At 33.6% G+C, this 11,950-nt stretch overlaps 1 protein-coding gene across 1 annotated transcript in view; it reads left to right on the forward strand.

The window, feature by feature from the left end:
- The first annotated feature begins 6,224 nt into the window (after positions 1-6,224).
- The window catches only part of LOC119583448, a 39,469-nt gene continuing 33,743 nt past the window's right edge, over positions 6,225-11,950 (forward strand). The window contains 1 exon segment of the mRNA XM_037931933.1: positions 6,225-6,591. The gene's annotated coding sequence lies outside the window, so the exon portion shown is untranslated.

An 11,950-nucleotide genomic window follows, 5' to 3' on the forward strand; every position in this document is an offset into this window, starting at 1 on the left:
TTATGACGTCATGTTAAGCCTGTTTCTTTGGTTATACTTTTTTTTTGTTACAGAAAATGATTTTCATGTACGACTTTATTAAAGTTTGTGATGATTTCGTCAAATATCTGACTTTCAAGCTTAGAACTGTTTCCCCTTATATGTAAAAGAAAAAAAATCACTTCAAAATCTAAAGACAAAATATGAACAATTGAAGAAATATTATAATCCCAAAGAGCAGCTCGGTCAATCCAGTTTTATCATAGTATCATAATGCAAATAGGTGACAAAGTAATGTCTTTACTTCCACAATAAAGCCTTTGAACGCCTGCCTTATACGCTGGAAGCGAGCTGCAAACCAGCAAAGAAAATTTAGTAGTTATTCAGGGATTGGATAGATTCATTTTAATTTACAGACACACGTAGTTCCAAGCGGTACCTATCCTACTGTAACCCTATTCATTTATTGTCGTTTCTGACGGAATTTTCGTGGTTCAGCGAAATAAAGCTGCTCCTCCACTGAACTGGTCAGCTAAGGTTGATTCAATGCGAGTGCTCTTCGCAGTTGCACAAAATTCTCTGGGGGGATTGCATATTTACGGGAGAAATTTTGTCAGGTGAGAGACTCGGGAATAGGGGGGAGGGGGGTTAAAAGGGGAGAGAATAATTGCGATGTAAAAAAAAAAAAAAAAAAAAAAAAAAAAGGAGAAGAAAGCGGATATTTCGTCATATTTCTGTAAAGAATGTGGAATTCGGAAGCAATTACCTCTCTTTTAGAGAAAGTACGCCAAGTAAAATGTCCCTTGAAATATAAAACATCCATCTTACCACAAGAGGGGCTGCGGACACGATTTGTTTTGATGCTGCGATCCAGTGGACTGAGTTGGTGTTCTTTTCGTAGTGTAACCAAAACGGATGGGCGGGTGGGTTCCAAGTCACTGATAATCGTTGGATTCCAACGACATAGTTGGTCAGTCTAACCGTGCCTTAAGGGATGGTTGTAAAGGGGAACAATGGCAATGGGAAGAATTCCGTTATGAAAAGAATGACCACAGGGTAGATAATGATCGCAAGGGGAAGGGCAACCATTCTGAACAGAATGACATAAAGGGGAAGCATGGCTGTGAGGGTAATAATGAACAGAATGGGAAGAGCAGGACTGGGAAATAATAACTGCAAAGATTGACTACAAGGGGGAGAATTGCCGTATGGGGAAACCTCTTCCCACCTCACATCTCCAGCTGCCTCTTCCTACCTCCCACCTCTCTCTGACAGTTGCAAACATGGAAATAAAACATCATTACTGTCATACTGCCGATGTGCTCAGTTTTGTTTACAAACCAATTATAACGGTACACGTTGTGATTACTGGAATATACCCGATGAATACATGCACAAAAGTGTAAGCACTACATACCTTGATTTGGTTTTCAAATATCTTACCATTATATTATTTACAAAAGCAACAACAATGGCAAAATCATCTTTCCTCAAGATTGCTTCGATTTCTAGAGCTACAGACCCAAACTTTACTCCTTAAAAATACTCAGTAAACCATGACTGACTGCCTGTGGTACAAGCACATTCCATCATGAGAGTTCGGTTAGTTTTACAAACACATACACATAACATGCTACATGCGTTACAGGCACATCCACTCATAATATTATACATTTGTTGAAGCACATTTCATAATATCCTGCATTGTTACAAACACATTCACTCATGAAATTCCTGTACAATGGCTCAGTATGATGGGCTAATGAATTATATATTATCTCTGTGATATTATGTTACTTTATATCCATAAGAATACATTAAAGAAAAAAAAACACTCCTGGCATCTGCTTATACTGGCCAGAGAGCGAGGGCGACCGACATTTGTGCCCCCCAAAATTTTAATTTTTTTCGAAAAACATAAAAAGAAGAAAAAAACAGTATAGTCTCTCTTATTCTGAAACTGTAAAGAAGGTTAATCTGTAAAAAGACACATTGCTGAAAAGAAATATCATATAAAAAAGAAAGCATTTGGTTCTATTTCTGTATCAGAGTTTGATCTTTGATTTTCTAAATTTTATTTCTATATCTATATCTGTCTATCTGTTTGTTAGTCAAAGTATCTATCTGTCTATATATTTATTATATAGGTTGCTGGAGATGTACGTTTTATATACGTATATGAGTATATATGTATATATATATATATATATATATTATATATATATATATATATATATATATATATATATATATATATATATATATATATATATATATATATATATATATATATATATATATATATATATATATATATATATATATATTTGTGTGTGTGTGTGTGTGTGGGTGCGCGCGCGTCATTTTTTTCATATCCCAGTTATTCTCTCCCTTTCTAACCCCTCCCCTCATTCCCTAGGTCTCCCACCTGACAAAATTCCTTCCGTAAATATGCAATTCCCCCTGAGAATTTAGTGCACACGCACACATATGTATATGTGTGTGTGTATTATATATGTGTGTGTGTGTGTGTGTGTGTGTATCAATATGTGTGTGTGTGTGTATATATATATATATATATATATATATATATATATATATATATATATATATATATATATACATACATGCATATATATATATATAATATATATATATATATATTATATAATATATAAAATATATAAATATATAAATATACAAATATATAAATATATAAATATACAACATATACACAACACATATATATATATATATATATATATATATATTATATATATATATATATATATATATATATATATATGCCACATTAGACTGAAGGTCTGGTCAGATTCGGTGTCACATGTGAAGAAAAAGCGCTGACATACAGTGACTTTGCTTGTGACTGTCTGATACTGTGATGTTACATATCATCCTTATTACACAGTAAACGAATTTACTGTGTATTTTATCAAGTGGCATATCTATTCTGTCTTCATTGACACATGTGTTTTGTGTCATTCATGGAGGTCATACACGAGATCTCACTTCCAGAGAGCAAAACTGGCAGTATCAGGGCCCTGAAGACACGTATCTTGGTCCTTCTACACAGGGTACCGACATCTCCAAATATTCGTGTTGACCTGCTGCCAAGCCAATCCGTCTACTGACTTCCTGGTCTGACAGCTCAGAGGTATGGACTGCCCTACCAAGCATATAAATCTGTCAGTGACTTCGGTGTCCTCGCCGCAAATATGTACCGACTGAACAAGTTCTCCTAGCAGGACCCCGAAATCTTGGATCTTGGTCTTGGTGTAAGAGAACTCTAGACCCAAGGGCTTTATTTCATAGGTAAATGCATCAAGAGCCCCCACTAGAGTTTCCAGAGACTCAGATAAGATAACAACAGTATTAACAAAGTCAAGGTCGATGACCTTGATATTACCCAGTGTTGCTCCCCAGTGAATCTGGACTGTGGCTCTGCCGATTATCCAGTCCAAGCGAGTGTAGAAGTGTTGGTGCGAGAACACAGCCCTGCTCCACTCCTAAATTAACAGGGAAGAAATGACAGGCCTTCACCACCCTTTGCAACACTTATAATATCAGTATATACGACTACTATTTGGATAATACATATATCATTATGATGAGGACTAATACCAAGGAAATTATCTTCAGATTTTTTTTTTTTTTACATGAATGTTTGTTATTTTCCGGTTTACTTTTCCTTCTCTGAAAAATTACGACTATGAACATTAAATATAACACAAACTGGGAGTCAAAATCTATGTACATTCCACGTTATTTATGATATTTCGATATGTATCAACTTGCTGCACACGTTGAAGGCATTTCCAGTATGTTATGTTCTATATTACATTTTATATACTGAAACACTTATCTATTCATTTTGCACCATGAGTACGGACACTTTCCCTTTTGCTCAGACGAGTGCTGCTTCCAGGAGAGAAGTGCTTTTGTGAGGCCTCATTGTAACTGTTCATTGTAAGGGACATGTGAAATCTGGACAACATAATGTCATACACGTTTCCGACTAATTTTCAAGACTTCGGGAAGGGAAACGGGTGCATACTTGATGTCACCCCTCCCCACACACCATCACGAGCTGGCCAACATTCATTCGAAAGGAGACAGAGCAGGGAAGTGGAGACCTTGTTTTCCTCCGTATCTAGGGGACACTTACCTGTTTTGCGGGCATCCTCTTACTCGGTTAATGTTATATGACTATAACAAAAGGCAGCCAACTGTTTTTTTCCTTTATTGTGTTTATTTTGATTCCCTACACATTCTTTTTTATGTTACTTAAGAATCCGATCGAAGAAACTTACGTGTTTGACAGTTTATACATAAGAAATCCATTTGAACTTTAGTATTTCTAAAGTATCACCCTGATACATTTTCATCCGAGTAAAAACGGAATGAAGCTAAATACAGATAGAACTATAAAAAGATAAATTTAGATATAGGTATATATATATATATATATATATATATATATATATATATATATATATACACATATACACACATATATATACGCATACACACAAATAAAAACACGCACATATGCACACACTCAGGATGAGGGAAGGAAGGGGGGAGGGAGAGAGCTGCTTGCTTGAGATTTGCGAAGTTCTGGCTGGGATAAACACATTGACAGGAAGTGATATAGAGGGAAATGCAGAGAGGGGAAGAGAAAGAATTATATATATATATATATATATATATATATATATATATATATATATATATATATATATATATGTGTGTGTGTGTGTGTGTGTGTGTGTGTGTGTGTGTGTGTGTGTGTGTGTGTGTGTGTGTGTGTGTGTGTATCCGGAAAAGATAAAAATAAATCTAGATGTATAAATCTCTCGATAAATTTACATACATACCTTCACACACACACACACACACACACATATATACATATTTATATATATATATATATATATATATATATATATATATAATATATATATATAATAAGTATATATATTATATAATACACACACACACACACACAATATATATATATATATATATATATATATATATATATATATATATATATATATATATATATATATATATATATATATATATATGCATATGGGTATGCATATGGGTGTGTATATATGTATGTATGTGTGATTGCCATAAAAAGTTGAAACTCTATTTGAAGCGAGATCGTTTGGCGGAGGCTTGCTAAACTACGAAAGCCAAAGACACGATTGTTCGACACCTATTCTGTATTTATGTACGATTTTATATTATTATGGTAAGATACGTAAGTCAACTCGGAATTCTTATTTTTCTCCTTTTTTTCAGTAACTGAAAATAGTTGGCAGGAAAATACCAACTGACCTGGCAAAGTATTCTCCACATATAGATAGTTATAACCTTAACCGAGATAAGAAAACAATGAAAATATATGAAAATAAGGAAACGAAGTCTGGCAGTCTGTTGAGCACTCGGGGGGCCTAGTGTATAGGTAGATGGATGGCGGGCAATGACCTTTTCTGTCCCGGGGCCCAGATCACTCAGTTCTCCCGTGGCGAGTGTATGGTAGTGACTTCTCATCAGGCTATTCCTAATGGATAACTTGTGTTTTTGATAGCCGTTATAAAAACGCCAATTTGAACCGCATCTTCGTTCTCTTCGTAAAGACGCCTAACTCGTAAGTAGCTGAAATACCATCACTTCTATGAACAGTTTGTTTAACACAGATTTTTTGTTATTACTAAGTGAAATTCACACGCTCATTATCACGAGTAACTAAAATTGCTTTTGCTGCGGTAATTTTGTGAAAGACGTTTAGACATCGCTACGGGCGGTGACAGTGGCTAGGTAGTTCTTGTTGACATCACGAACCGATGGACAGAATAATATTTAGAAACTAGTCAAATTCAAGTTTTATATTAATGGTAAAATATATTCCACGATGAACTCAATGAAAAAAAAAAAAAATAGTGTTGTAAAAATAATTCCCAATGCTGTCAGCCTTACTGTGCGACGATCGAAACCACCGGAAAGCGGATCACTGCTTTTCGAAACCTTTCCCGGAAAAACAACAACGGAATTACACCTCTTTCCTCGATGATGCACGACCACGCGCACAAAAAAGGAAAGAGGACACAGCTTGGAGAAGGGCAAACAAGTTATACTATCGCAAACGTCCTTGCATGTCATGTCACTTTCTCTTTCGGTCAGGCTAACGGTAGCACGGCCAGCAAGCGACGCGTCTGTAGTATAGGTCGTGGGGGTGCTGTGAGCGTTGCGTCGTCTGTGAGCGGTGTTGTGTCTGTGATGAAACTGTGTCGTCAGAACTCAAGGAGCGGTTACTCCCACAGTAACAGCCTATGTAACTCTTTTTACTGTTGTGAATTCTAGGTGCAGTCGTAAAGGAGTTGCAACTGGTTCATTCACTTTTTTTTTTTGTCAAAAGTCTTTGTGGCGCAACTTCTTAAAAAAGTATGATATTTATGGGTATGGAGTGACTGGAAACTGGAGAGAACACTAGTATTCAGTGATGTTATGTAAGAGTATCTCGTCGGAATGAGTTACCCTAATAAACGTTGTGACTATTTTGATATATCATTTAAATGTGTAAGTGTCTAACAAGATTTACATTTACATAGTTTGTATATGTACAGTCATAAGAGCAAATGCAAAACATATACTTGTACACATACATACATGTGTGTGTGTGTGTGTTTCTTACCTAGTTGTTTTAATAAAGGAGAAGAGCTTAACTCAAGATGGTCTCGTCTGCTAAATTTGAATTATCGTATCTTTTTAAATTGATGCACATTTTGGCACACAACGTTATTTGGAAGATTGTTTCAACTGTTATGCTTGGGAAACTGTACTTTTTGATATCTTTCTCGCCATATTTTACTTTAATTTTTTAACTATGTCCTCCCGTCATTCCTGTGTTCAAAATTATAAAGTCATATGTCTAACTTTTTCTGTAACATAGTTAAACAGCATAATCATGTCACCCCTTTTCATTCTTTCTTCCAAGGTAGAAAGTCCTATTTTCTGTAGCCTATCTTTGTAGCTCATATCTCTTAGATTAGGTGCCCATCTTGTGGCTGTTCATTGAACTCTTTCCAATTTATCTATGTTCTTTTTTAAGTGTGGACTCCATACCTACTGCACCGTACTACTGGTGCTGAATTCCGTTTTCCAAGAAAACTCCACATGATTTATTTCGCGATGTCACTTCCGAGGCATTGGCATGAGACGTCGGCCACTTTTTATTGTTTTTATTTTTTGATTTATTATTATTATTATTATTATTTTATTATTATTATTATTTTTTTGTGTCGTCTGCAAACATATTCAGATAACTACCTGGGCTTGTGACCCTAAACCATTGATGAAAATAGTAAACATAACCGGCGCCAAGACCGATCCTTGAGGTACTCCACTAATTAGTCGACGCCATGAAGAGTGCTTCCCTCTAATTACGGTGCTCATCTGTCTCATTCCATTCGGGGAAGTTGTCTTTCACTCCACCTAGGTGTTCTAATTTTAATAAGGGTATTCTGTGAAACACCTTATCAAATACCCTTTTAAAGTACACACAATTCACCCAGCCACTCCTTTCTTGTAATATTTCAGAAACTGTCATGAAAACAGAATGTTTGCTACATATGACTCTCCTTCTCTAGAGCCAAATTGCTTATTTGATATAATTTCGTGTTTTTTTTTAAGTACTTTAACCCATTGTTTCCTTATTATCCTTTCTAACAGATTACACACTAAACTGGTTAACGAAATAGGTCTATAATTTAGAGGTTTTTGTTTGTCGCCGCTGGATATATAAAAGTGTAACGTTGGCGAGTCTCCAAGCTTTCAGAGATTTTTATTGTTTCACTGAATTTTGAAATATTAACAATATAAGAGTACATAATTCTTTGTCACATTCCCTCAGAACCCAGTTAGAAATCTCATAAAGTCCCTCTGCTTTAATCTTATCGAACCCTTTTTGTAGGTCTTCTATTTCATTAATTTTGAGTGGGATATTTTCGATATTCCTTAGTAAAAACAATGTTATTGTCTTTGATGGTGCTAAGTTGATTTCTACTATTTGTCACTATTTATGTCGTTAAAGAGGAGCTTGTGGTTGATTTGTACACTTATTAGTTATATAATTTTCAAATTCTAATTTCGCCTCCTTCATGGTTTAGGTACATTCATTTCTTCCTACTCTATACCTTTCATACGCTGCCTGAGATCTTGATAATCCAAAGATGTTTGTTGTTTCTCATTTCTTGCATTTATCATTGAACCACATTTGGTCATTTCTTGCTTTAGTTCTTTATCTAAATATATTTTTTGTACTCCTATTTTAAAGATTAACCAAAATTTTAAATATTGTACATCAAAGTTATCGTCCAGGAGTGTTTCCCAGTTTATGCCATCAAAGAAATCTTTAAGGCTTTTATAATTACCCGTCTTATAATTTTACTTTCCTTTTCTATCCTTACGATGAGTTTTTCCTGTAGCAGACAGTATTTTAGATTAATTACTAGATGGTCACTTTTTCTAGAGGGAGACAGCACTCTATATCCAAAATATAATCTTTAAGCTTTGTGAATATTAGGTCAAGCATAAACGGCATGTCTAACCCTCTTACCCTGGTATGATCTATTATATTTTGGAAAAGGCAATACTCATTTATGGCTTCTAGTAATTTTGCATTCCACGAATCTGGATGAGCTTTGGGACCGGAACTTTCCTAGTCAGTTTTGCTATTGGAATTCCGTTACAAGAATTTATTTTGCATTGATTTTCGAAAGTTGTAGCACTTCTCCCAGGCTCTTTAACGTTTCTTGAATTAATTTTCTAATTTTCTTGTGACTACACCGATGTATGAGGTGGCATGTACGTTGTGGTTATTATTGTTTACCCCGTTGGTTTCTACTTTAATTATCTTTCGTTTCACTATGGGGTCTTACTTAATCTCTAAGTCCATAATAATTCCTTTTCTTGTTATTGCTACCTTCCCCCACCCCTTTCATTTCTATTTGCCCTATCCTTTTCCCAAATTTCGTATCTGAGTCCTATTGTTACATCGTCTATAGTGGGATCCAGTTTGGATTCAGTGATGCATATTACACATGGTTTATTTATTTCAGCTACTGTAACTAGTTCTAGTAACTTGGAACACAAACCATTTATATTTGTATAACCTATTTCTATATATTTTTTTCGGTGTTCCTTTTGGTTGCAAAGACCTTGCTTACCCCGTTTGCGTCACTGCATAATTCTCTACATTTCGGTTCCGATAGTAAACTTGTATTGTTTAGAGGCCTCTCATCCTCTAAATGAACAATGTTTTTTTCATCTTCAGTCCTTTGTTTATTTTTATTTTGCCTCTTCCATTTCTCATCAGCAGCATTTCTTTGTCATCATTGGTCATAATTTCTCTTGTCCAGATTTTCTTATATTCTTCGTGGGTGGCCAGGACTTTAGCTTTCCTTATTGCAGAGTTACCATTTGCTTATTCATGAATGTCACTTTTAAAGGGCGTTTCTCTTCCTTTTTGAATAATCCCATGGGATATTCTTCTTCGAGAATTTGGGATTTATGACCTTGAGAATATTGATAATCAATTTCTTGTCTTCGTCGTATCGTGCAATTCCATCTTCTGCAACTTTTTCTTCGTGTCCTAATATGACTAGGTCCTTGTTTACATCAGCCAAATTAGCAGCATTCCTTGCGTATTGCATATTGATGTGCCTTCATTAACTTTTCTTTACTGTCTCTGCAAGCTATCTTTATTTCTTCCTTCGTCATCTTCATGTCTTTTTCTAACTTTTTTCCCATTTCATTTACGGTTTTCTTTACCTTCGGTACGTCGATATATGTAGCTGTCATGTTTTTGGCTCTTCCATTTTCTGAGACTGACTACGTGACAAATTGCTTTCAATCTGCTTAACACTCTCCTGTACTTTGATTACTTCATCAACTTTTTCTTGTAGATTCTATTTGACTACCGTTGCCAAGCTTGGTTTCTACTTTTTTCACCATTTCCTTGAGTTTCTTGATTTTCATGTCAGACTTTTCTGTATTCTCTATTTGTGTTCCTGCGCAAATTATCCACCAATTCCTTCAAATTTACTTTTTCATCACGCATGGCTTTAAGAGCCTCAGTTCTAACTGCTGCTTCCGCTAACTTTATTTTCCTGGTCTGCTCTTAATGGTTACCGATTAAACAGAGAAACAGGGCTGTGCTCACGGCATTGTCTCTATGCGCGAAACGCTTACCATGCAGGAGTCGCGGTCAACCCTCGTCCCAGCCCACAAAGCCGTGTGTGTGTGTGTGTGTGTGTGTGTGTGTGTGTGTGTGTGTGTGTGTGTGTGTGTGTGTGTGTGTGTGTGTGTGTTCTTCCGCGGGTAATGTGTGTAAAGTCTTGTTATTATTACTCTTGAAAGAGTTGTTTGGTAAGAGTTGTTTGTAAGAGTTGTTTGTCATTCTGGGTCATATACCTGGAGCGGTTGAGGTCGAATCCTGGTCAGATTGGTATTTATTTATATCAGTGCGTGAATTTCTTATGTATATATATATATATATAAGTATATGTATACATATACATATATATATATATATATATAATTTTTATTTTTTTATATTATATATAAAATATTTTATAATATTATAAAGGGCGCGCCCCAACGTGTTGGTGTGTTTTGTGTATATATTATATATATTTTATATCTTATTATATGTAAATATATATAAAGTAATTTATTTTATATGTATATTTTAAAAATTGTATATAGTATTATATGTATATGTATATATATAAATGAAATGTATATGTATAATATTTAATACGTATATATGAAAATGTGTATATTGTATATTATGTAATATATTAATAATATATAATAATATTTTATTTAATAATATAATATTTTTTTAAAATATATATGTATTTAAAAAAAAATATTTTTTTTTATTTTTATTATATAAAATATATAAATATAATATTTTTTTATATATATAAAAAAGATATTTAATATGAATATTATTTTTTGTAGGTATAGACAATATAATTATATTTTAATATATATAATATTATATATATATATTATTATATATAATATATAAAACATTATAATTATAAATATAAATTAAAAATATAAAAAAATAATAAATAAAATATAAATATAAATAAATAAAATTAAAAATAAATATAAATATAATTAAATATAAATATATATATATAAAAATAATATAAAATTTTATAATATATAATTATTATATATATATATTTTAAAATATATGTTTTTGTATGTATATGTATGTATGTAGTGAGATACACCGACAGACAGAGTGACCAACTATTATACTTTTTAAATGTGAAATACCGTTCGGATCATACCCACCGGTAGACACCAACAGAGGGCGTGGCATTTCGTGTCTCCGGTGCAAGAGGCAGCGTTCATGCAAAAGGGCAGCTTGCAACGTGAGTCATTCGATTGCTCTTCCTTTCAAAAACCAATTGATGTTTGTTAGGCGCTGCCATGTCGAATGCAGCCGCCTCGTCTGCAGCAGGAATGTCCCGCGTCAGGAGAACTGTAAAGCGAGCAGAGGCTGGCGTTCAGGGCAGCCGAGTCAGTCGCTTTGTTTAGCGTTACGTAAAAGCGATCCTTGCAAGGTTGGAGGAGGCCTTCTGTGGAATGCATGAGCGTGAAAAAAGTGTGTATGTATATAATTATATATATATATATTATATATATATGTATATATATAATTATTTTATATAAAAAATGTATATATACATATATAAATATTATATATATATATTTATAATATATACATATAAAATATATTATTATATTATATATATATATTTTTTAATATATATATAAAATTAAAAATATATAATTTAAAAAAATATGATGAAATTTTTCATAATACAATATTAGATTGTTAATATGTAAATAA

This window comes from Penaeus monodon, chromosome 17, assembly GCF_015228065.2.
Source record: "Penaeus monodon isolate SGIC_2016 chromosome 17, NSTDA_Pmon_1, whole genome shotgun sequence".
Lineage (NCBI taxonomy): Eukaryota > Metazoa > Arthropoda > Malacostraca > Decapoda > Penaeidae > Penaeus > Penaeus monodon.